Source organism: Aotus nancymaae, unplaced genomic scaffold, assembly GCF_030222135.1.
Source record: "Aotus nancymaae isolate 86718 unplaced genomic scaffold, 86718_ANA_hifiasm-v0.15.2.pri h1tg000025l, whole genome shotgun sequence".
Taxonomy (NCBI): Eukaryota; Metazoa; Chordata; class Mammalia; order Primates; family Aotidae; genus Aotus; species Aotus nancymaae.
This window is the reverse complement of record NW_026988438.1, coordinates 36,146,866-36,167,402: the sequence shown is the minus strand read 5'-3', so window position 1 is coordinate 36,167,402 and position 20,537 is coordinate 36,146,866. Positions and strand designations below refer to the sequence as shown.

Sequence of the window (20,537 nt, the reverse complement as noted above, 5' to 3'; positions counted from 1 at the left end):
AGGACTGCCCTCCTTTCAAGCTAACTCAGGTTTGTCTTGTGGGGACCCTTATGGGGACTTCCATTGTTCAAACAAATCCTACTGCTTTCCCTTCCTGAGTCGGGTAATTCCACCCAAGAGCTATCCTCCGATAGGCCCAGCCTCTAACTGAGGCCAGGACTCCACCTGGCATTTTCCTGCCAGCCTGTATTTGTCCTGTCATCTTTTCCTCCCCGACACCTCGTCCCATGTTTTTCTCAGGCACATTTTCTCACTGTGTAGTCTGTGCCTGCCTCCCGATGTTGAAATTCACTAATTCCTGAAGTATTTTATGCTAGCTTTTGGGACCTGCCCCTTTAAGTTAGTGCAACTGTTCTATATATCTCCTGTAAGTGTTCCTGCCATTCAGAGTTTCCCCTTTGCTCTTATTAATTTACCACCTTCTGCTTGATGAGAATCTGGCTGTTGATGGTTCCTGATATTTTTTGATGGTGTCCCCAAGCCGTCATTCCCTCTGCTCTCTGTGGTCTCCCCTGCCTCCCTCTGTTGGATCACATTGGCTCCATCACCTGCTCTGATCTGGTAATAACTAAAATGTCCGGTTCATCCCTCATCGCAGCTCAGTGAGCAGTTAGTTTGGAATACAGCTTCTTTTTCACATCTGTTTAGCCTGGCCTTTGAGATCCCCTACTTTTCTCCTAAGGCAAGTTTTTCGTCCCTGGAGTTCAATCGTATGTCTTTTATTTTTACTTTTTCTCTTCTTTTCCCACAGCCAGTGTTCTGACTGAAAGATGAAAACTTGTGTCTGAAGCTGATCCGATTCTCCTGTGAGTAACCAAGTAAACCTTATTTGTAGATATAGCATGTTCTTGCTGAAGTCTTTTTAATTCCCTTCTAAGACTCTGGGCTTGAAATAAATTCCATGGGCTTTTTTTTTTCTGCTTTTCATTCTAAGAAGACAACTTATTTTCTCTGTAATAAACAACCCCACCTTTCTTTTGCTTGCCACTCAGTTCCTCTGTGTTTGCCCACTGACAAAAGCTGCTGCTGCTTGTGGTGGAATCTACAACTTAAGGCCCTAAAGTCCATCCTCATGGAGGGTTCACGTGGGTGACTTTTGGAACAGGTAGAGGTGACTCTGGTTTCTCAGAAGTTAATCTCTCTGCAGTTCATGTCTAGGTCTTGAGGATCTGAAATACAGGAAGGTAGTTTGGGGCAGCTGGTCTAGTGCCTCATACTGCTGCCCCGCACCAAGAAGGGTTGAAAGATCAGATTCACCTGTTAATGGCCCGTGGTGCGTGGGGAACTCAGTTGCTCTTTGCAGTTTATAGTCCTTGGCAGCAGTCCTGGCTAAGATACATTTAAAAGAAAGAAAATAGGCCCTCATCGCAAAAATTATTCCCTACACCTGTAGCTAAAAGGCCCACCTATTGAAGATTTTGCCTGCTCTGGGGTGAGCCTTCCCTGGCATGAAGAGACTCCCTCTCCAGGGAAGCAATATCTGCTTGACTGAGCCCAAATTACCCAGAGCCACAATGAGCTACTGTCCTGACACTGGCCCAAGGCCCATGTGCACTCCAGCCGGCTGCTGTGGCCCTAGAAGGGTGCTTGGTATCTCCAGTGCTGGTCCTTGTGTTTGCTGACAAGATTTCCTTTATACATGGGGTGATGGAGCTGCCAATTGCAGGCCTTCTCCCCTTTGAGTTTTGACCAATTGAGATCAGACAAAAGCAGCCAAATCAGGGACAGCCTGCAGCACCAGCGTTAGGCCTAGTGTGGCAGATCCCTTCAAGTTCATAACTGATGTGCCATTTCATGCTTGACAAGGTACGATGCAGACCATTCCCACTTCACAGCTAGCCAGTGAGGAAAAGAAAAGCAATCCCTGGCATCTGGGAGCTGGTCTGGGTCTACTAGTTAGGCCTGTGTTCTCCCATCAAACATGAGCAATGTTGCAGAACATCAAGAACTAAAAATAGAACTACCTTTGACCCAGCAATCCTGCTGCTGGGTAGCTACTCAAAGGAAAATATTTATTTCAAAAAAGATAACTGCACTCATATGTTTATTTCAGCACTATTCACAATAGCCAAGATACAGAATCAACCTAAGTATCCATCAGTGGATCACTGGATAAAGAAAACATGGTACATATACATAATGGAATACTATTTCACCATAAAAAAGAAATCATGTCTTTTGCAGCAACATGAATGGAACTAAAGGCCATTATCTTAAGTGAATCAAGTGAGTCACAGAAAGACAGATATAACATATTCTCACTTATAAGTGGGAGCTAAACAATGTGTACATAGAGTATAAAATAATAGACTTTGGAAATTCAGAAAGATGGGAGATTACGTGGGGGGAGGTGCATGATGAGCAATTACTTACCGGGTACAATGTACGTTATTCTGATGATGGTTGTAATAAAAGCCCTGACTGTACCACAATGCAATTTATGCATATGCATGTAACAAAATTACGGTTGTACCCCATATATTCATACAAAAAAATCTACACAAAGACAAAAACAAGACTACGCCTGGTGCCACACCAAACATGAATATTGTCCAAACCACAAAATATCAAACATCCCCTTTTCTGGTTTATGTGAGTGACTGCTGTTGTTTACCAAGTATAGCTTTAGCCTTGGTCTGGTCTTCCTGTCTTCTAGATAAGATTTATTAAGATACTCAAAGATAGAATTACCCCATTCTCACTTCCTGCAGCATCCAATTCAGAGGAATACCCCACTGCCTTGAACCTTCCCCCAAATAGCTGAACACAAGCCAAAATCCTGTACGTTCTTTCCAATCTCTGAAATGCACCACAGCCCCACTGTCTGCCTTCTCCTTCATTGCAACAAGCAATAGACTCAACTTGTTCAACTACAGGTGTGTCCCTGGTGGCCTTCGGTTGGAGGGCAACTGGCTTTAGGAATAGTTTATAAGAGAGACAAAGACACTTCATTCTTGAGTTTTAAGTTAAAATAAAATCTCCTTTCTTTGGTGTGGGAGAATATGGATTCACTCACCAATGTGAACAGACAGGCAGATTTGGTGTGCTCTGAAGCCCAGAGGAAGGCAGCAGGAGACTGGGGAGTGGTAGACAAGGAAGAATTAGGTGCTGTGCTCTGACTTTTCTCCTGGATTATCCCATCCTTTGGGGGCTGAAAGGGAGCAAGGGCCTGGGCTCAAGGGAACCCCTCCCTCGGCATTTGGGGCATCTGAGAGTGAGTGACCACTGGTGCCCTGCTTCCCACTGGGCCCTCCAAGACTAGCAGCTCCATTTGTGCCGTCAAACATAAGTGACAGCCACGTAAGCGGAGGGCATTTAGACGTGAGGATCCCGCGCCCTACCATATCATAAAGACAGATCAGTCATTTCCCCTGTCTCCTCATCGGCGTAGAGATGAGTCAGGGTAAAGAGTAAACATGTTTGTTTGGACGGACTTCGGTCAGGAATGGGGACTCTGGTGGTGCCAAGGGTGACTCGGGCCGCTTTGAGGATCTACTGTAATAGGTTACTGAGGCGAAGGCAGAATCTCACCAATGAGGAGAGCCCAGCAGCTAAGACCATCCATGTGTGCTGACCAAGGTTGAGAGGGTGTCCACTGGGCTGCAGCAGCATAGGTTCCTCAGGGCGTTTGAGTCAACTCAGGAGACTCAAACGCCCTGAGGAACAGGAGACAGGAATGGGAGTCTCTGGCAGAAGCAAGTGGATGAATTGACCCCAAAGATTATTGCTGCAGAAGGTGAAAAGACACAGAATTCTGTGTACCCATATACTGCGTTATGTATATTGGGTGCACAGAATTTGAATTCAGTTCTAGAAATTTAATATATACACACATGTGCATGTCTACATACATACATGTGCATTTGCTTATCAAGTGAAAATTCAGGCCCACATACTGGAACAGTGCAGTGGAGGAATGGCCCAGGCTTCTGCCTCACACATGGTTTGAAGGGACAGACTCAGTTCTGGACGAAAAAACTGAAGGGGGCTTGTTTTGGTAGATGAGCCCCACAGGTATGGGAATCAGAGGAGCAGAGTGTGCTCTCCCAGGAGCTTGCAGTTTTGTGTGTGTGTGTGTGTTGCTGAACTTTCCCATACTTTGCTATAGCAAAACACAGGGGAAATAGAATAGTTTTTCTTTTAAAAACTAGTATTTGTCCTGTGCACACACAGCTTTTGGGGAAGCTATTGGCCAACACCTGCCTGAGCTCTCAGCTCTAAGGACAGGATTGGGTTAAGGGGAGGAAAAGGGGCCGGCATGGTGGCTCATGCCTGCAATCCCAGCACTTTGGGAGGCTGAGGTGAAAGGATCACTTGGGCCCAGACTGGGTCACAAAGCGAGACCCCCATCTCTACAAAAAATAGAAAAATTAGCTAGGTGTGGTAGCATGTGCCTGCAGTCTCAGCTACTCAGGAGTTTGATTGCCCCTCTTTACTGCATCCTGGGTGACAGAGTGAGACTTTCTCACTCTCTCATTCTCTCTCTACTGCATCCTGGGTGACAGAGTAAGTCAGTCTCTCTCTCTCTCTCTCTCTCTCTCTCTCTCTCTCTCTCACACACACACACACACACACACACACACACACACGAAGGAAGAGCATGATTTGGGTACCAGCTGGGTTGGAGAAGGTCATAGAATCATGGAGAAAGCCTGGCACTGAGGATAGAATTTAGGCATTTCCCATTACTTCCCTTTAAGAAGTCTATTATTTAAAAATGCACAAATATATTCTTCACTCATAAGTGTATTCTTCTCATAAAAATTCAAACACCATTAAAATTTTTAAGTCCTCATTTACCATCAACTACAGACTAGTCTTTTGCCTATTGGTAAGCTCTATTCATTCATTCATTATTCAAACTTTATTCTATAGATAAAATTAATATTCCTAGGTATTAACAAATAGCATGCGATTTCTGTGTCATGCCGTCATTCTCTGCACATGTACTTACCCTATCCAAACTCCCCAAATTGGTATTTTACTGCACAGATTGTTTTGCAACCTGATTTTTCCCTGAAAAATATTTAATGAACATTTTCCTTAGTCTTTAGATTATAAAACATTTTTTTGAATTTTAATCTAAGCAAGATTACACAGTGTTTAAGATTTAAAGTAGTAATATAAGGCTTAAAATGAAGACCATCTATCCTCTCTGTGTATCTCTTTTTCCTAAGCATTTAGTTGTTGCTTTTGGTATTTACTTTTAAATGGTATGCTTATGTATTATTTAATTCACCATTTTTTTGACGTATCTAATAAACTTTTATTATAAAGGAGACTTCCCCTATTGCTTCTACTGTTTCTCCTTCCAGTCTACAAATATAAGCATAATTTTGGGTTAAATAAATGGAGTGAATGTATTCCTTCAGTCTTTCTTGTATCTCTTATTATGAAAATGGGAGTATTGTTCACTGATGAACCAAGGCACATGTTATGATCACATTTCCTTTCTCGTACAAGATTTTTTCCTTTGCTTAGCTTTCCATCACATTATCCAACAGAATTTGAGTGCCTTTAAAACTACTTACACCTGGTCAAACATAGCAGCCATCCCAGCCAGTTGTAGATACCTCTCTCCTGGAGGCCTCCATCTTGAATGATGCCCTCTCAGCTTCCTGTACAGCTTTACAAGGAGGACTTCCCATTGGCTCCCCACTATGTTAGCTCAGCTGTGTCTCAATTCTCGTCTTTTTTTTTTTGGCTTGTCCCCTTTCTTTGGTGGGGGATATCTTTCATTACTCTCCTAGCTGCCTAACCAATATCCACTATTCTATTCCTACTGTTTAGTGGAATCCTTATATTAACATGGGTTCATCAATGCTTTCGTCTAATAAAGCTATGTTCCCTAGGGCCCCCTTGTGGATAGATGAGATCAGTGAGATATAAGTGGGTGGGATTTCTGAGATAACTCTTTTCCCTGTGTGCTTTCTTGTTTCTTCGGCCTTTCTCCTCCCTGGCACATGGATGCTATGGCTGGTCTTCCGATAGCTATATTGATTTTTGAGGATGAAAGTGCTTACATTAGAAATCAGAAGGTAGAATGAAATATGTCCCTGATGATTTTTTGGAGTCACAAACTGGCTGGAATTCTTACCTCTCAACTTCTTTTACTAGAGAGAGACTGCAATTGGCTCTTTAACTATATAATTCCTAACTGATAAAATTGCTTCCTGAGAAAGAGTGCATGGAGATAACTTTTTTTTTTTTTTTGGAGACAGAGTTTTGCTCTTGTCACTCAGGCTGAAGTGCAATGGCACGATCTTGGCTCATTGTACCCTCCATCTTCCAGGTTCAAGTGATTCTCCTGCCTCAGCCTCCTGAGTAGCTGGGATTATAGGCGCATGCTATCACGCTAGCCAATTTTTTGTATTTTTAGTAGAGATGGGTTTTCACCATGTTGGCTAGGCTGGTCTTGAACTCCTGACCTCAGGTGATCCACCCAACTCAGCCTCCCAAAGTGTTGGGATTACAGGTGTGAGCCACTGTGCCTGGCCGAGGATCTTTCTTTTATAGCTGGTGTTCTGAAATTTCACAGTGATATGTCCTAAAGGAAGTATTTTTTTCATTAATTGTACTGGACATTCAATAGGCCCTTTCACACTCGGAATTAACATTCTTTAGTTCCTTTCTTGTATTTATTTACTAATAATTTATTTGCTTTCTCAGGTTTCCTTTTTCAGGAGCTATTAATCAGATTTAGTCATGAAATAATCTTCTAACTTTCTTACCTTTTTTCTGATTTTGCTTTTTGTTTTTGGGTCTGAGAGATTTTCTCAACTTCGTCCTCTTTTGAATTTTTAAAAATTCAGGGGAATTTTAGTTAGTTTGTTTTTCCAGAGCTCTTTCTTGTTCCTGGGTTTTCCTCTTTGCCCTCCCCTCTCCTCCCTTTCCCCTCCTCCTCTCTGTCTTTTCTCCTTCCTTTCATACACTGATCTTGTCTTAGGGATTCAGTATCTTTAACTTCTGACGATACTTCTTGTAGTCTGTGTTGTTCTGTTACTTATTTTTAGTTTTCTGCTATTGTCTATAGTATCTGTGTTTCTTTTGAGTTTCTTCTCTTTGTTGTTTGATTCTTGGTCTTTCATGTTAGGCTCTCCTCAAATATCTGAGGATCCTTTGAGATGTTTTCATGTTAGGTGCTAAACAGTTAACTGAAAGCTCTGTGTGTGTGTGTGTGTGTGTGTGTGTGTGTGTGTGTGTGTGTGTATTTGTTTGGTAGAGGTCATGGAAAACGATTCGCTATTTATTTGGGAGATTCAAGTACTCAGTGCTTATGGATAATATTTGTGCATCATGTTGGGCACCCCAAGATGTGCCATTTTGGGACAAGGATTATTTGGGGTTGAAGGCAATTAGGAAGAAGCAGACATAAGGAGAGTTCTCTGCTCTCCTGCTAGATATGTAACAGCAGGACATAAATTTGGGAAGGTTTCTACCTACCTCTTACCAGGAAGAGCAGAATTGTTAATCACCAGGAGACAACTGTAGACTCTTATCAGCCCAGAGGTATCAAGCACTAAGAAAAATGTACATAACAAATCTTGCTAAATAATCCTTATCTTCCAATGGCTTCTCCTTATATTTTACCTTTCTCCACGTATTTGTCTTCCCGCCCCTAAAAGCCTCAGCCCATTTTCCTTTGTCTTGTCACTCTTCCTGAAATTTACTCTGCTTTGTTAAGAAGCTACAAAAAACTCAAGTTCTAACCGCTCCTTTGAGTTACACATCATCGAGTTCTTCCACATGCATAGATGATGCAAGTGTTAACAAACTCTATTTTTCTCTTGTTAATCTGTCTAACTTTCTAGGCCCAACCGCTGAACCTAAGAGAGTAGAGGAATTTTTTCTCCCCTTACAGTCAATTTTTTCTGGGACCATTAGATTTTTTCCAGAGAAGAATCCACTCCTGTCCTCCTCCCCTCCGTTTAGCTGGGTGTTCTTCATGTTGAGTGAGTGATAGTGGTCTCCTGGTTCAGTAGGAGTCATCCACTTACCTTCATTTTTCAGTAGATGTCTTTGCCTTGCCTAGTGCTCTGGGACCTGGAGCCACTCTGGTTCAATTATTCCCCCAGAATAAACCTCCAGTGTCCTACTATGGTAGGGGAAAGGGGGTAGTCTGGCAGATGTGCTGGGGGAAGGAGGCTGGGGTTTAATCTTTATGTCAAATTCTAACACTCCTCACCCCTTTTTGGCCTCCTCGGTGATTACCATCTTGCCACTTCACTGTTCAGATGTTCTCTAATTTCCTGGAGTATGCCAGCCCCCTTACCCTCTGTGGCTCTTAGTGTCACCAGTCCATGAGTCCTGAGGGTCTGCAGTGTGAAACAGCTCAGTTCTCACTTTCATCTCTTTCTGATGCCACCTGGTATTTACTTTCCAAATCTCTTCTAATTCTGCAGTCCATATTCCAGCTTCTTATTTTGGTGAACATCTGCTGTCTGCTCTTCCCCAATTTCTTTGTCTCTTCTTTCACATACTTGTTATAACGTGGTTTCAGAGTAAACAGAATAAATTTGTATTTTACATTATAAATTAAATGGAAGACTTCTAACTTGCAGTTCAATGGAAAACTTCTAACATTATAAACAAACTGTGGCTGAAAATGTGATGTGGCTCTATTCAAGGGCACTTGGTTACTGGCAGAACTGGAATAGAACTCTGAAAGTTTTGACTTAGCTTCTGAGATGAGATTTATTGATAAGTGGGTTCAACCAAGCACCTTTCATTGTTGAGATTAAGGGCCTGAATTCTCCTCTTCATCCTTCTTTTTTTCATTTTATTTTATATTGATTGATTGATTGATTTTTGAGGTGGAGTTTCGCTCTTGTTGCCCAGGCTGGAGTGGAGTGTCACGATCTTGACTCACTGCAACCTCTGCCTCCCAGGTTCGAGTGATTCTCCTACCTCAGCCTCCCAAGCAGCTGGGATTACAGGCATGCCCTACCACGCCCAGCTAATTTTGTATTTTGAGTAGAGACAGGGTTTCTCCGTGTTGGTCAGGCTGGTCTCAAACTCCTGACCTCAGGTGATCCACCTGCCTCAGTCTCCCAAAGTGCTGGGGGGTGTGTGAGCCACCGTGCCCAGCCCATTTTATTTTAAAAACTAAAGAATGCTTTGAGGTTTTCTAGTTTCACATAAACTCCATTGGCCCATATGCTCATGAGAGAATCCCAGTAGGACAGTCAGAGACATGTGGCAGCACCAGTAGAAAAGCCTCATCTGTTAAGATTGCTACCGGAGAAGTGTGCTTGAACCTCCTGCAAAAGCCATCCGTATTTGTTGTCTCCCCCATCCCCTGCAGAGATAATGCAGCTTGAGATGTCATGGGCTGCAGTTTTAGCAAAAGTGCTTTGGAGGGAGGGAAGAGGAGAGGAAGGGGGCTGGCATACTCCAGGAAATTAAAGAATGTCTGAACCATGAAGCGGCAAGATAGTAATCACTGCCAGGCTGGCTAATTGAGACTTGGCTTACAGGGCTGACAGCAGAGGAAGAACAGTAGCCTGCTTTCAGAACCAAGATTAACAGGAGAGAAAAAAGATCTAATTGGAAGCTGCATTAACTTTTTGAAGAGGCAGATAACCGCTGAGAGGCAGGGCAACTCTGTTCATAGGGACAGGCTCGTCATGAAAAGGAAATAGAAGATTAATCCACTGTGGATTCTCTACGCTTGGACTGAGTTAATTTCCAAAGACCTCCTTCAAGTCTGCCTTCTCTTTGCTCCCTCTCAGGGTCATTACTAGACATGGAAAGGTAGCATTTGTGTTTCCCATCCATGAAATGAACCTTATGGGGCTGAAAAGGGGTGATAACCTAGTGGTGCCAGAGAGATAGATGGCTGTGTGTTATTGCCAGATAAAACCCTGGAGGCTCAGGGCTGTTCCAGTCGCTTAGGACCTCGGACAGATATTCACAGGGGCTGTAAAAGAACGATTGCCTCCTAGCTGCAGCCTGGCTGAGCGGGGGTCAGGCTATCGGAAGCTGCTTTACAAGGAATTTGTCAAAGCTGCTTTGCAAGGACTACATGTTGAAGCATTGGGGTTTTAAACATGGTAGGAAGGCACAGAGACAAAAAGCATTTAGAAAAAAAGGGGTTACTTGCAAAGAGGTTTGGCGATGGAGTCCAGGCTTTTAAAGATTGATCTCCAAGTAAAATATATTAGTTATTGAAAGAAAAGAAATGAAGATGACCAAGACTACTTTGTGTGTAGTATGTTCCCAGTATGCAAATCGCAGTTTTCTCACTGGATTATCATATACTCAAAGGTGACTATATGTCTGGAGACATCAAGACTTTGGAAGTCAGGAATAAAGTTTTCTGTTGGTATTTTTTGAGGAGTCCGTGACCTGATGGCTCAAGTTCTCGTTTATTTTGAGAACCAGAGCTAGAAAGGGTAATCCTGCCTTTGTTTCTTGTTTTTTTGTTATTGTTGATCTCAGGTACCAAGTGCCTTCTGGCCATGGTGCATGGTTTGCAGTTACTCATAGAGGAGGCACTGCAAGGTGTCAGTTTTGCTTTCATAGACACACCTAGTCCTTAATCCCCCCCAAAGGTGTTGACTTGATCATATAAGTTTGCTTAGCAATTTTATGATTCATATCATTAATTGGCTGCTTTCTTTTATTTGGCTGGTTTTACTAACCTACGTATAAAAAGGAATGTTGATTAATGTACAAATACCTTACTGTGATGTGGTTAATAAAACTAGAGTCAAAGGATTCTAAGGCGTGGGAGTTGGTTTCTGTCTGAAAGCTTTATAAGGCCTTTAGGGTTGAATTTTTATTCTTTGTATGTGCTGGAAGTATTTTTATTGCCCTTATTAAATTGTCTACTGAGACTAGGAACAAAGACATGTCCAATTCTCTCCCAAGTTTCACGGGCAGTACCTATAATTGTAGGGGCTTCCTACAGCTTCCCACTGCTTCTAGCCAGGCAGAACACGGCACTCTTTACCGTCTACAAGGCTAGGATTTCATAAGCTACAGAGCATGTGCCAAGCCAGATTTTTCAGTAGAAAATTTATAGGCATCATTTTCACATATGACATACAGTTCCTGTTCCTTAGTCATAGGCTTATCAAATCCAATTAAATGAGATTTATTTTTCCATGTGACATTTCTGGCATGGCTGTGAAAATTTGATTTTTCCAATTATATTTCAGTAGAAAGTAGGATATTCTTTTTTTTTTTTTTCACATTTCTCCTTTTATTTCATTCTTAGTTAAGTGAAATGCTCTGCCAGGAGAAAACTTAAATGACTGTCCAAAGGGTAGTTTTTAAAAATAATCTAATAAATTCAGACACTTTTTCTTTTTACAGCAAGTCACATATGACATTATGTTGATAAGTGTTTTTATTACTCTTAAACAATCGTTAACTTAAGCCAAAGTTAAATTTATGATTTTCTGAAATTTTTTTCCTTATCTTTCCTCTCTTCCTACTTCCTCCCCTTAAGAACTCCATTCTTATTTTCTCATTTATATTCCAGATGAGACTGTCAGGTATTGAAATGGCCTTTTGTAAGGCATGTAAACTTTTTTGGGGTTGACTTTTTTTCATTCAAATAGTCTAATATCAATGGGTATGAACTCTGGATTTTTAAAAAATTATACTTTTAAGTTCTGGGATACATGTGCAGAACATGCAGGTTTGTTACATAAGTATACACGTGCCATGGTGGTTTGCTGCACCCATCAACCCATCATGTATATTAAATATTTCTGCGAATGCTCTAGCTCCCCTTGCCCCCACCCCCTGACAGGCCCTGGTGTGTGATGTTCCCCTCCCTGTGTCCATGTGTTCTCGTTGTTCAACTCCCACTTATGAATGAGAACATGTGGTGTTTGGTTTTCCGTTCTTGTATTAGTTTGCTGAAAATGATGTTTTCCAGCTTCATCCATGTCCCTGCAAAAGACTTGAACTCATCCTTTTTTATGTCTGCATAGTATTCCATGGTGTATATCTGTCACATTTTCTTTATCCAGTCTATCATTGATGGGCATTTGGGTTGGTTCTAAGTCTTTGCTATTGTGAACAGTGCTGCAATAAACATACATGTGTATGTGTCTCTATAGTAGAATGATTTATAATCCTTTGGGTATATGCCCAGTAATGAGATTGCTGGGTCAAATAGAATTTCTGCTTCTAGATCCTTGAGGAATTGCCACACTCTCTTCCACAGTGGTTGAACTAATTTACACTCCTACCAACAGTGTAAAAATGTTCCTATTTGTCCACATCCTCTCCAGCATCTGCTGTCTCCTGACTTTTTGATGATTCCCATTCTAACTGGCATGGGATGGTATCTTACTGTAGTTTTGATTTGCATTTCTCTAATGACCAGTGATGATGAGCTTTTTTGCATGTTTGTTGGCCACATAAATGTCTTCTTTTGAGAAGTATCTGTTCATATCCTTGGGCCACTTTTTGATTGGGTTGTTTGCTTTTTTCTTGTAAATTTGTTTAAATTCTTTGTAGATTGTGGATATTAGCCCTTTGTCAGGTAGATAGATTGTAAAAAATTTTTCCCATTCTGTTGGTTGCCTGTTCACTCTGATGATAGTTTCTTTTGCTGTGCAGGAGCTCTTTAGTTTATTTAGATCCCATTTGTCAATTTTGGCTATTGTTGCCATTGCTTTTGGTGTTTTAGTCATAGTCTTTGCCCATGCCTGTGTCCTGAGTGGTATTGCCTAGGTTTTCTTCCATGGTTTTTATGGTTTTAGGTCTTTAATCTATCTGGAGTTAATTTTTGTGTAAGGTGTAAGGAAGGGATCCAGTTTCAGTTTTCTGCATGTGGTTAGCCAGTTTTCCCAACACGAGTATTAAATAGGGAATCCTTTCCCCATTGCTTGTTTTTGTCAGGCTTGTCAAAGATCAGATGGTTGCAGATGTGTGGCATTATTTCTGAGGCCTCTGGTCCATTCCATTGGTCTATATATCTGTTTTGGTACCAGTATGATGCTGTTTTGATTACTGAAACCTTGTAGTATAGTTTGAAGTGAGGTAGTGTGATGCCTCCAGCTTTGTTCTTTTTGCTTAGGATTGTCTTGGGCTCTTTTTTGGTTCCATACACAATTTAAAGTAGTTTTTTTTTCTAATTCTGTGAAGAAAGTCAGTGGTAGCTTGATGGGGATAGCATTGAGTCTATAAATTACTTTGGGCAGTATGGCCATTTTCATGATATTGATTCTTCCTGTCCATGAGCATGGAATGTTTTTCCATTTGTTTGTGTCCTCTCTTATTTCCTTGAGCAGTGGTTTGTAGTTCTCCTTGAAGAGTTCTCTCACATCCCTTGTAAGTTGTATTCCTAGGCGTTTTATTCTCTTTGTAGCAATTGTGAATGGGAGTTTACTCATGATTTGGCTCTGTTTGTCTATTATTGGTGCATAGAAATGCTTGTAATTTTTATACATGAATTTTGTATCCTGAGACTTTGCTGAAGTTGCTTATCAGTTTAAGGCAATTTTGGGCTGAGATGATGGTGTTTTCTAAATATACAATCATGTCATCTGCAAACAGAGACAATTTGACTTCTTCTCTTCCTATTTGAATACCCCTTATTTCTTTCTCTTGCCTTATTGCCTTGGCCAGAACTTTCAATACTGTGTTGAATAGGAGTGGTGAGAGAGGCATCCTTGTCTTATACTGGTTTTCAAAGTGTATACTTCCAGTTTTTGCCCATTCAGTGTGATATTGGCTGTGGTCTTGTCATAAGTAGCTCTTATTATTTTGAGATACATTCCATCAATATATCCCATCAAGTTTATTGAGAGTTTTATCATGAAGGGGTATTGAATTTTATTGAAGGCCTTTTCTGCATCTATTTAGGTAATCATGTGGTTTTTGTCATTGGTTCTGTTTATGTGATGTATTATGTGTATTGATTTACGTATGTCAAGTCAGCCTTGCATCCCAGGGATGAAGCGACTTGATTGTGGTGGATAAGCTTCTTCATGTGCTGCTGGATTTGGTTTTCCAGTGTTTTATTGAGGATTTTTGCATCAATGTTCATCAGGGATATTGGCCTGAAATTTTCTTTTTTTGTTGTGTCTCTGTCAGGCTTTGGTATCAGGATGGTGCTGGCCTTATAAAATGAGTTAGGAAGGAGTCCCTCTTTTTTACTGTTGTGAATAGTTTTAGAAGGAATGGTACCAGCTACCTTTTGTACCTCTGGTAGAACTGGCTGTGAATCATCTGGTCCTGGCCTTTTTTGGTTGGTAGGCTATTAATTACTGCCTAAATTTCAGAACTTGTTATTGGTCTATTCAGGGATTTAGCTTCTTCCTGGTTTAGTCTTGGGAGGATGTATGTGTATAGGAATTTATCCATTTCTTCTAGATTTTCTAGTTTATTTGTGTAGAGGTGTGTATAGTATTATCTGATGGTAGTTTGTATTTCTGTGGGCAGTGGTGATCTCCCCTTTATCATTTTTTATTGTGTCTATTTGATTCTTCTCTCTTTTTTCCTTTTTCTGTCTGGCTAGTAGTCTATCTTGTTGATATTTTCAAAAAACCAGCTCCTGGATTCATTGATTTTTTGAAGGGTTTTTTTTATGTCTCTGTCTTCTTCAGTTCTGCTCTGATCTTAGTTATTTCTTGTCTCTGCTGGCTTTTGAATTTATTTGCTCTTGCTTCTCTAGTTCTTTTAATTGTGATGTAAAAGTATGATTTTAGATCTTTCCTGTTTTCTCCTGTGGGCATCTAGTGCTATAAATTTCTCTCTAAACACTGCTTTAGCTGTGTCCCAGAGATACTGGTACATTGTATCTTTGTTCCCATTGGTTTCAAATAACTTACTCATTTCTGCATTAATTTCGTTATTTACCCAATAGTCATTCAGGAGCAGGTTGTTCAGTTTCCATGTAGTTGTGTGGTTTTGAAAGTGTTTCTTAATCCTGAGTTCTAATTTGGGATTGCACTGTGGTCTGAGAAACTATTTGTTATGATTTCTGTTCTTTTGCATATGCTGAGGTGAGTTTTACTTCCAATTATGTGGTTAATTTTAGAGTAAGTGCAGAGAAGAATGTATATTCTGTTGATTTGGGGTGGAGAGTTCTGTAGATGTTAATTAGGTCCACTTGGTCCAGATCTAAGTCCTGAATATCCTTGTTTATTTTCTGACTCATTGATCTGTCTAATATTGACAGTGGGGTGTTAAAGTCTCCCACTATTATTATGTGTGAGTCTAAGTCTCTTTGTAGGTCTCGAAGAACTTGCTTTATGAATTTGGGTGCTCCTGTATTGGGTACTCCCAACAAGAAGAGCTAACTATCTTAAATGCTCCTATTCTAAATGCAGGAGCGTTTAGGATAGTCAACTCTTCTTGTTGCATTGATCCCTTTACCATTATGTAATACCCTTCTTTGCCTTTTTTGATCTTTGTTGGTTTAAATCTGTTTTATCAGAGACTAGGATTGCACCACCTGCTTTTGTTTTTTCATTTGCTTGGTAAATATTCCTCCATCCCTTTATTTTGAACCTATGTGTGTCTTTGCATGTGAGATGGGTCTCCTGAATACAGCATACCACTGGGTCTTGACTCTTTATCCAATTTGCCAGTCCATGTCTTTTAATTGTGGCATTTAGCCTGTTTACATTTATTCACACATAATATTGTTATGTGTGAATTTGATCCTGTCATTATGATGTTAGCTGGTTATTTTGCCTGTAAGTTGATGGAGTTTCTTCATAGTGTCAATCGTCTTTACAATTTGGTATGTTTTTGCAGTGGCTGATACTGTTTTTTCCTTTCCATATTTAGTGCTTCCTTAGGGAGTTCTTATAAGGTAGGCCTGGCAGTGAGAAAATCTCTCAGCATTTGCTTGTCTGTAAAGGATTTTATTTCTCCTTCGCTTATGAAGCTTAGTTTGGCTGGATATGAAATTCTGGTTTGAAAGTTCTCTTGTTTAAGGATGTTGAATATTGACCCTCATTCTCCTCATGTAGGGTTTCTGCAGAGAGATCTGATGGACTTCCCTTTGTGGGTTATCCGACTTTTCTCTCTGGCTGCCCTTAACATTTTTTCCTTTATTTCAACCCTGGTGAATCTGACGATTATGTGTCTTGGGGTTGTTCTTCTCAAGGAGTATTTTTGTGGTGTTCTCTGTATTTCCTGAATTTAAATGTTAGCCTGTCTTGCTAGGTTGGGGGAGTTCTCCTGGATAATATCCTGAAGGGTGTTTTCCAACTTAGTTCCATTCTCCTGTCATTTTCAGGTACACTAATCAAACATAGATTTGATCTTTTCACATAATTCTGTATTTCTTGGAGGCTTTGTTTGCTCCTTTTTATTCTTTTTTTCTCTAATCTTGTCTTTATGCTTTATTTCATTAAGTTGATCTTCAATCTCTGATATCCTTTCTTCCACTTGATTGATTCAGCGATTAATACTTGTGTATGCTTCATGAAGTTTTCATGCTGTTTTTCAGCTCGATCAAGTAATTTATGTTCTTCTTTAAACTGGTTATTCTAGTTAACACTTCCTCTATTTTTCAAGGTTTTTAACTTCCTTGTATTGGGTTAGAACATACTCCTTTAGCTTAAAGGAGTATGTTATTACCCACCTTCTGCAGCCTACTTCTGTCAATTTGTCAAACTCATTCTCCATCTAGTTTTGTTCCCTTTGTGGCAAGGAGTTGTGATCCTTTGGAGGAGAAGAGGCATTCTGGTTTTTGGAATTTTCGCTTTTTTGTGCTGGGTTTTTATTATATTCATGGATTTATCTAGCTTTGGTCTTTGATGTTGGTGACTTTTGAGTGGGGTTTCTGTGTGGACATGCTTTTCATTGATGTTGATGCTATTTCTTTCTGTTTGTTAGTTCTTCTTCTAATAGTCAGGCCCCTCTGCTACAAGTCTGCTGGAGTATGCTGGAGATCCACTGTAGATCCTGTTTCCCAGGGTATCACCAGTGGAGGCTGCAGAACAGCAAAGATTGCTGCCTGTTTCTTCCTCTGGAAGCTTTGTCCCAGAGAGGCACCTGCCAGATGCCAGCTGGAGCTCTCCTGTTGAGTTGTCTGTTGACTCCTGTTGGGAGGTGCCTCCCAGTCAGGAGGCATGGGGGTCAGGGACCTACTTGAGGAGGCAGCCTGTCCCTTAGCAGAGCTTGAGCGCTGTACTAGGACATCCGCTTCTCTCTTCAGAGTTGGCAGACAGGAACGTATAAGTCTGCTGAAGCTGTGCCCACAGCTGCCCCTTCCCCCAGGTGCTCTGTCCCAGGGAGATGGGAGTTTGATGTATAAGCCCCTGACTGGGACTGCTGCCTTTCTTTCAGAGATGCTGTGCCCAGAGAGGAGGAATCTAGAGAGGCAGTCTAGCTACAGTGGACTTTGCAGAGTTGTGGTGGGATCTGTCCAGTCTGAACTTCCCAGTGACTTTGTTTACACTGTGAGGAGAAAACTGCCTACTCAAGCCTCAGTAATACTGGATACCCCTCACCCCACCAAGCTCTGACTCTTTCTTGCTCCCAGTCTATCATGTGAGATGTCTGCTTCTGCTTTGTTTTCTGTCACGAGTAAAAGCTCCTTGTGGCCTCTGCAGAAACTGAGCATATGCTGATGCCATGCTTCTTGTACAGCCTGCAGAACCATGAGCCAATTAAACTGTTTTTCTTTATAAATTACCCTGTCTTATGTATTTCTTTATGGGAATGCAAGATTGGCCTAACATACCTTTTAATTCAAATCATAATGTGTTATAATGCTCCTAATTAGCAAGAGAATTTAAACATAGAAGCAAAATTTTAATTAAAAAATCCATTTGTTGGAAGTTATTATGCCAGTCTTACAGAACCTTTAGTATATGCTATCCAATCTGAGCGATACTAAATTCTAAAACATATTGAGATTAATAACATTTTACTTGTATGTCATTAATTTAGGGAGTTTATGCTTCACTTCTGATATGCTAGCTCTTTTATTTTTGCAGGCTTTGATAAATAGTGCGAACATAAATAAAAACGTGGAGACTTTCAAATATATTCAACTTTAGTAATTATTCTTTTTCAAAATGTGGGAGTGGGAGACAAATCTTTGAAATTATTCAATCTGGAAAATCCTAAAGATTAGGTTATAAAGGATACATTATTTTGAATGAGGGGCCTAAATTGGGAAAGGTGATATCCAAAATATTTTTCAAAGGAAAAAAGCTGTAAGTTGAAGTCATAGGTGTGTAAAGACAAGAAATGAATGACTTCTGACAAAAAAGAAAATAACCACAGAAGCATGTAACTAATTATTTGAAATCCTAGCTTTTTCAGACTTTTGTTAAAATTCTTTCAAGAATGAATAAAGAAAGCACAAAGAGTTAAGAGGCTGCTGAGCAAAGAGAAGGCATAGAATGGTTAGTACTGTTTCTTGCTAACTAACTGTTATACAAAGACCAATTTGTCATTTCACAGGAAAAAAACTAGAGTCGAATTTTACTCTTTTTGCATTCTACACATGTAACATTTTCCTTTAATGGATTCACAAATTTTGTATGGGTTTCTGGGGTCCACCAACAAAGGCTCAGGGTCAGGTTCCAGTGGCACCCATTTGTTTACCCACTAACTGTGTCTGCTTTGGGGCTGCAACAGAGGAGCTGAATAGTTGCATTGGAAGCCTTATGGCCTACAAAGCTGAAAGTGTTTACTATCTGGCCCTTTACAGAAAAAGGTTGTCAACTTCTGAATCCTGCCTTAAAAATAAATCTATCAACTTAAACCAATTTTATTAAACATTGTAACACTTTTTATTACTGTAGGGAACCAGCCCCACACTGCACTTGTGGGTACCCTGAGTTCAGTGGCAACAAAGGAATGAGAAAAAGACAGATTAAGATTGAAAGTGGGACCGGGGACCATCACTTGTAATGGAGGCAGTGAAGGCCCAAGCTTAGGCCCCTACAGTGTTTATTGGTTACAAGCACTTTGAGCAGTCAGCAGATGGTGGGGTGAAGGTGACGTGATAGCTGGGAGAGGGTGGCGTGACGGTGGAGCATTCTTTGGTGAACAGGAACTGGTGCGTCATTCTATAGATTGCCAGCGGTGGTGGCTTTGTGGGAAACCTTGAAAAGCAGAAGCATGTGGTTATCTATAGATTGCATTCTAGGCGCAGCTGGAGGAAGTGAGTCTCACAAAGAGCCTACAAGTCTGGTTACTTTGTAATGCTACGAGAGGGGTTTTAAGTCTTCGAGCATGTTATGTACTGTAACAGAGTCAAGGTCACTCTGCACCTGGAACATGAAGGCTTAGGGAAGTTCGCCTCCCCAGAGGCCTGACACAGTTTGCCGCCTTTTATTGTTCCCAGTACTTGTAACCATGTTATGTAGGCACTCTGTAAGCCCTTCCTCTGTTGCTGTTTCCCCCAACAATTAGTTCTTTCAAACTCATTATTTGCAGACATTACAAACCAAGGAAAATATAATTCCTTTCCCCTCTGACCTTCTACAACTTACTGAATGTCCTCAAGCTTATTTTTAAATATTTCTTAACATTCTTCTATGATCAGATTTTAGGCCAAAGTTAGACTCCTCTTTTCTATGTAAACCAACAAGCAATTTCCATTATTTTATAAATGCATTTGCACTTCTTTGTAAATGCTTGTACCTAGTGTAGTCTTAATCTCTTATATTGGTTTCAACCTTGAACCAATGTAACTTACTTCCCCCAGCAGGTACAGAGGCATCTGGGAAGCAGGTTGCTGAAAATAGTCTATCAACACAAGGGCCTAAGTAGACCAGGAGAGCTCCCTGTGGGCTGCTGTGCCTCATGTGCACACATATTATACATCTACCCATGGTCACCTACATCCACTTCACCCTTCTTGAGGTAGAAGGAAGTAAATGGGTATGCTCACATTCGCCAGACAGATCTTCACATCTTTCTCCTGAAGCTGTTAGCTTTTCTCTGATACATAGAAAGAGGTATAGGAATGTATACATACCTGTATTGGGGTGTGTGTGTATGTGTATATATATATATACACACATGAATAGATGTGTGTGCTGCATGTATCTATATGGATGGATGTGTGTATGTACAGAAGTAATATACATAAACTAGGCTGTGTATTTTGCATTCTCTTTATTTCTATGAATTTTAATGTTTAAAAGATTGTTTAAGTAACCAAATATTTCTTAATATTAGTCAAAACTCTCAGAGTTAACTGAGAGTATTTCAGAAAATTATGTTCCTTAGAAAATGTCTAAGGATTTCAGAAATTATGTTCAGGCTCACACAATACAGATAAGTACAATTCCAGTTCCTATGATGAGTTTACTAGACAGAAGAAATTTAAATTTTATATAGATTCATAACTGTTAATCTTTTTAAATAAAGACATTGCATATCCTAATTTAATTTAGAATTTAGAATTTTTATTTTTGATAATCTTAAATATTTTGTGGAATTGATATATTTGACTCATATAATTATTTTAGGAAATTTAGATAGCTTAAAACAGTTAAGACTTTTCATGGGAAACTAAAATCAAGTTTTGTATAAAGTAGAATATTATGTTAATATTTTTCATGCAGTGATAAAACTGGGAATAATTTATTTTG

At 40.3% G+C, this 20,537-nt stretch overlaps 1 long non-coding RNA gene across 1 annotated transcript in view; it reads left to right on the top strand.

Annotated features, from left to right (window-relative positions):
- Positions 1-748: 748 nt before the first annotated feature.
- Positions 749-20,537, top strand: part of LOC105713923 (uncharacterized) — a 152,843-nt gene continuing 133,054 nt past the window's right edge. The window contains exon 1 of the long non-coding RNA XR_001106676.2: positions 749-806. This is a non-coding gene — a long non-coding RNA (uncharacterized LOC105713923). The remainder of the gene's footprint in view (positions 807-20,537) is intronic.